The sequence below is a fragment of the Haliotis asinina genome, chromosome 13 (assembly GCF_037392515.1).
Source record: "Haliotis asinina isolate JCU_RB_2024 chromosome 13, JCU_Hal_asi_v2, whole genome shotgun sequence".
Taxonomy (NCBI): Eukaryota; Metazoa; Mollusca; class Gastropoda; order Lepetellida; family Haliotidae; genus Haliotis; species Haliotis asinina.
The window spans coordinates 20,464,474-20,470,473 of NC_090292.1; positions in this window are offsets into that span (position 1 = coordinate 20,464,474).

The following is a 6,000-nucleotide window of genomic DNA, read 5'->3' on the forward strand; positions in this document are numbered from 1 at the left end:
ACTGTAGGTGGCCGCGAAGATGCTCATATCAACACAACAGACCGGGATAAACTCCAGAAGGAGTATTAACCTGCAAGGAAGACATTGCTCAAGATAAATAAACGAATGCCTAATAGCGGCAAAGTTGATTTTGCTATCTTTTTGTAAATATTTTAGAAACGTATTTTAACTTTAACTTTAACTGTTTCAGTTTATATCTCTAGCTAGTGTTTGTTTCAAGTCATGTTATCTCAGAAGTCTACAAAAAGGTAAACATAGATTTGCCTGAGCACTTCACAATGGACACTTTCATACTTATGACATTTGCTTTCGTGTAGGACACACACCCTGTGGAGGACACACACTCATTCATATTTGCCGGAGTTACATCACTGCCACGCTTGATCATCAAAACCCGTCAACGCCTGACCTACATTATCTGCTGTCAGACCGATCGCTGTGTTAACATTCTGCATGGTTGATTTCCTCTCGTACTGAAACTTTGGTGAGTTGCAATATTATATCTTGTGACCCATTGGCTTAAATTTTGTCTCCCTTGAATTGTATTTATAATCAGCTTTGTATTGTGACTATTGACTTGGACCTTGTATACCTTGCTCTCATTGCATAATAATAGAATTTGAATGTTTATGACTTGCCTTTGTTCTGTTTTGCTGGTTCACAAGGAGATTTCTTACATCTTTTGTCACGGTAAATTCTTAACCGTAACAACACACACACACACACACACACACACACACACACACAAACACACTATCGTCCGAAAATAATGGAATTAAGAAACTGAATGCAACACGTTAAGGTGAAAGGCTGCGTTACCGTAGCATTGTACGCGAATGCAACACCCAGTGACAATGAAATTCCACATGATGCATTACCAACACGTGATGCAGGTGCACATGTAACCCTCTGTAAACCTACTGGAGAACTCGCAATCACTAATGCAAAAGAGTTGAACACATGCTGAAAAATACCTCCTAAGCAGTATCTCAATGAACAAACAAAATGGAGAATTGTGGGGTGATGGAGGGGGTACATCATTGTGTCAAGTTGCCCGTATGTTGGGTAAATCATAAAAAATAATTTCACGCCTGTGGGACAAGTGCCGTCAAACAGGTAGGGTTGCAATGAGGCCTGGGCGTGGTATAGCAAAATCAACGACATCACGACAGGGTCGTCTCAATACATTAATCGCCCTACGCCACTGGTTCAAATGAGCACCTGCCATCAATAGGGAATTGTGTGTACTCACTGGGCGACACTCAGCCGTTAAAACTCGGCTCTTCATGCACGTCTAAAAGCAAGGTGGCCTTTCAAGTGTATTACTCTTACAGCTCACCATAGGCGCCAAAGTTTGGCATCAGCAAGGCAGCGTCAGGAACGGGCTTTGCGCCATGGTTGTTACATTATGATCTCAGTTGACTCAAGGCTTTGCTCAGATTCACAGATGGCCGAATGCGTTGTTGGCGCCATATCAGTGAGCGGTATGCCATTGGCTAAAAATATTGGCCATGAGCGACATGGGTGTAGTGTCATGGTGTGGGGTGTGGTTGCACACCACAGATCCGGTCATCGTTAATGGATCCTTGACTGGTCACCGATACGTTGACAAAATGTTGCGTCCTGTCGTGACACCACTGACTCGAATCATTGGCAGGAAGTTTGAATTCCAAGATGATAATGCCAGACCACATAGGGCCTAAACATTCACAGCTTATAACGAGAGGGCATACAGCCATTTGACTGGCTCTCTTAGTCTCCAGACCTGTCCCCAAATGAAGATATATGGTACATTCTCGGTTGAAGGTCTAGACCTGTCCCGTCGGACAATCAAACTGTCGGAAATGTCTGTTTACATTACCTTACAATATGCGCAAGCATTTCTGTTAATGCCTTGATCATCACGTTGCTCTGCTTCTTGGCCACACGTTGTCGAACGCTGTGAGGAGAAAGAATAAGATTTCCCTAGGTCTACCAAATCAAACATAAAGTTTAAACGTTAAAGATTGGTGGGCACGATATTGGAGAGCTTGGCCTCCGCCTGCAATATTAATACGTTGTTATCGGTAAATGTCATTTGATAGTCGTGAGATCGCCTGCCAGAAGATTTACAGTGGAGTCAGTGGGGTACCCTGGGGGTTAAAGCGATCCCTCAACACGCTGATGAACCGGACACACACACTCGTTGTCAAAGTATCCATCATATGTGACAAAAGAACACGTATACTAAACAACAAAAGAAACACAGGTTTTGAAGAAATGAAATCACATAAGATTAAGCGTTCATGTTTAAGTCATCTATTTAAAAAGTTAACAGAAAGCCAGAGTTGCGTTTCTTTTGTTCAATATACATTTAATGACTGGTTTGGGTGACTAGCTCCCTTCCCCTAAATTAGACTCCAGGTTGACAACGGCCCAGCGTAGAATGACACTGGCGTGACCTAATTATAGTCATTTTAAATCGTGTTTTATGTACATGAACATCTCCAGAGTACTTTGAAATACGGTAAACCACGGTTAGATCGAACGTACCTGTTCTGGCAGTAACAGAAGAAGACGCCAACAGTTGAAGCCTATGGTGTCACTGACTGATCACACCTGTTGATCCGTGAAGATCCGCGTTTGAATTGATCTTCAGCAACCCACGCTTAACGTAACAAACGACTAATATGATCGAGTAGTCATGCTTGCCTGCTTGGTTGATTCATTTCATCGTGTCTCATTTGCTTTCAGCTTTGCTCTAGCTGTTGGTCATTTGACTGTCTAGTCCAGGATCCATTATACTCACCGCTGCTATATAGCTGGGATGTTGCTAGGTGCGGGGTGAAACTATACTCACTCAATCATTCAGTGTCGTCAGCTGTGTTACTCTAGTAACTGGACAGAGGAGGGTTCTTCTCAAACTACTGACAGATACATTGTAGGTTTGATAAGGACACAAGATTTGCCTTGGCAACCCAAGCCATCATATGCCAGCATGTCATCATTTTAGCCACTAAATGCCAGTTGTGACCTGCATGTGATGATACAAAATGCAAACACAATCCAATACAACCTTCTGCACAATTGTAGGAAACAGCTCAAATTTGTAAGGGTATAAATGTTATAGTTTCTCGATTTCGGTTTTGATCTCGGCTAACGTTTCATTTTGGACCAAATGAAATATGCTGTCCTAATTATCGTCACACCAGCCATCTCCCAGCATTGGTTGAACGATGCCATATGCATGGTACGACTTTTCTTACACTTTCTTATAGTCTTCACGACTAATTCCTGAAGGGCACGTTATGGATCTGCTATTAGACTGACATGATTACTCTTCCAATGCCATACCTCTGTGCTCAAATGAGAGGTTTGCCTGTCTGGTCCTTTTCTATGGCTATATGGATGAAATGAAGTCTTGGACATCGTTAAAACTTCACTCATTTAAGGTCTTGTCAAGTCTCTTTTATTCATAAATATCTCTTACATATATAGAATATTCTGGAGTGTAACAACAAACAGAAAAATGTAAGACTATATTATTATAGTGAGTGAGTGAGTTCATATTTAACGTCACATCGGCAATATTTCAGCCATATCGTAACGAGAACATTTAATTCTGAAATGGAAGATATGTATTTCATAAATAAGTCTGTCGTCGAAGGACAGTAAAACAACTAGAATATCACAGTTACAATTTAAAACTAGTGTGGAAAGTTAAAACTAATATCACTATCTGGACAAAATAATATGAAAACAGGCTATAGATCTCCAACATTATATTATTCTAGCTTGTACATGTGTAGGAAACAAAGCCATCGACGGACGTAAATAGCAATCATGAAAGACTGTCACTTGAACTTGAAACACGTTTGATGAAATCAGGGTTAGAGGGATTGAACAATAAAGGGATGATTCTGAATTGACAATAACAGTGAAGTCCTGCATTTCCAGACACAGACCTGAATGTCAACATTTTCAAACTCATGCCGTCAGTCACTGGATTGTCTGGTCCAGACTCGATTATTTACAGACCGCCGCCATATAGCTGGATTACTGCTGAGTGCGGCGTAAAACTAAACTCACTCACTCACTCACAAGGAAACGAGCCCATGAATCAGAATTCAAAGAAACAGTGTTGAAAGAATCCTCAACATTTTCATGACGTCACTTCTTTTCATTTCGCAATGAACCAGATGGAGTGGGATCCATGATAAGTGTAAATGAATTCGACACCCCTGCTCCCCACCCACCACGGAGTGTCAACGTGGACAGTGTCAAATAGCACCGGATCTCCAAGATCCTGACACCAGCGATACAGGGGTGTTAAACTCCAGAGATAAAGACATGAAAAGCTATAAAAAATAAAAGCATAAATGTCTGGCTGGTTCGGCCCATGCCATCATCCCCAAGAATCACACATTTCAGAGGTCTCATATCACCAGATTGGCCCATGAGCCACCGCCTTCTGGCATAGGATTCTAGGCAAGTTAAAGTAATCAAATATTAGTACACTGCACATCAAAATAACCAAGATACATTGATAATGTATTGTGCAAACATAGTCACTATGCACAGGGCTTGGCGTGACCAGCAGATTGATGGAACCGGGCCGGTTCTACCATCCGTCTAAGTGGTTTGTTGAGTGACAGGAAGATGGTTCAAAGCCCCTACTGCCCTCAACGACCAGGACCCCTTCATCCACCGACACAGGGCCACAACCCACGGCCAACAGGTTGGTGGACCAAATCCTTTGGGGGGATTTATTGGGATCTACCCCGCACTCTTTTGGAGGGCGACAAGTTACGTGCCCTAGAATGAACATTTTCAGAAACGTCCATGTCTTCAAGAGACCTGTATTTATTGAGCAATTGAATTTTATTTTGTGACCCTTTAGGAGCTGTGCCACTTTGTTGTTTTGAAGCATCAGGCTTAGGCTTCGATTTACTTTTCACAGTTTGTTGACTATCAGCTTTTGATTGAGACTCAGTGCGTGACTGCAAAGATGATTTATGATCAGAAGAAGACTTTGATGTTCCAGGAAGTGATTCCTCAGTCTGTGATGACATAGCTGGGTATAGAAGCTGTGGAGAGTCGCAATTGACCCAAGTCAAGGTAGTTTGGCAGCTTGTAGATGATTTTGTTATTTTAGAGCTGCGCACAGATGATGTGTTTGCGACTGTAGCATAACTTTCTGTAAGGTCAGATCTCTTCACCAGTTTTTTTGCCTCGGAAAAAGATATGTTTTGGGTAAATATTTTTGGCAATTAAAACACCTGAGTGGGTTGGGGATGTAGGTTTCAGCTTGGATGTTGCAGTAACCTGCCTTCACTGATTTAGTGCACCCGAACGTAAGCGTCTAATGTTCTTAACTTCCCCAGCAATACCTTGAATACCCTTAGATACTGCGAAAGGGTTCAGCTTTAATGGGGTCTTGTCCGGCGTCTCAATAACAAGGAAACGTGGCCAATACTCAATCGATAGAGGCGGGCTATGAGAAGTCTCAACAGAGTCAATATCAAGTGGACGTTTTGTTTTTTTGGGGGGTATTTCACAAGCCATGGTTGGTGTCATATCGTTCATCATCCGAGTTCCCCACCGACCACGGCGTATCACAAGGACAATGCTAAAGCAAGCGGACCTCCAGCTTGCAGGACCAAGGATACCCGGATGATATACTCAAGCAGAAGAATTAAAATATTAATAATTCCACCAGATTGGCCCATGAGCCACTGTCCTCTGGCATAGGACTCTAGGCAAAAACATAAATTTGTAAAATTGAAATTCCGAAGGTCCAAAAATATACCAAGACCTAATACTACACAAATAACAATTCTGAAAATTTCGTACAACATTACATAAAGTAACGCTCAGGGCTTGGCGTGACCAGCCGATTGATAGAACCGGGCCCATTCAACCACCCGTCTAGGTGAAGTTAGGGCCGAAGTGGTGTGTTGAACATTAGGAACACTTATCCTGCTCCCATGCCCTCAACCACCAGGATCCCCTCCTCCACCG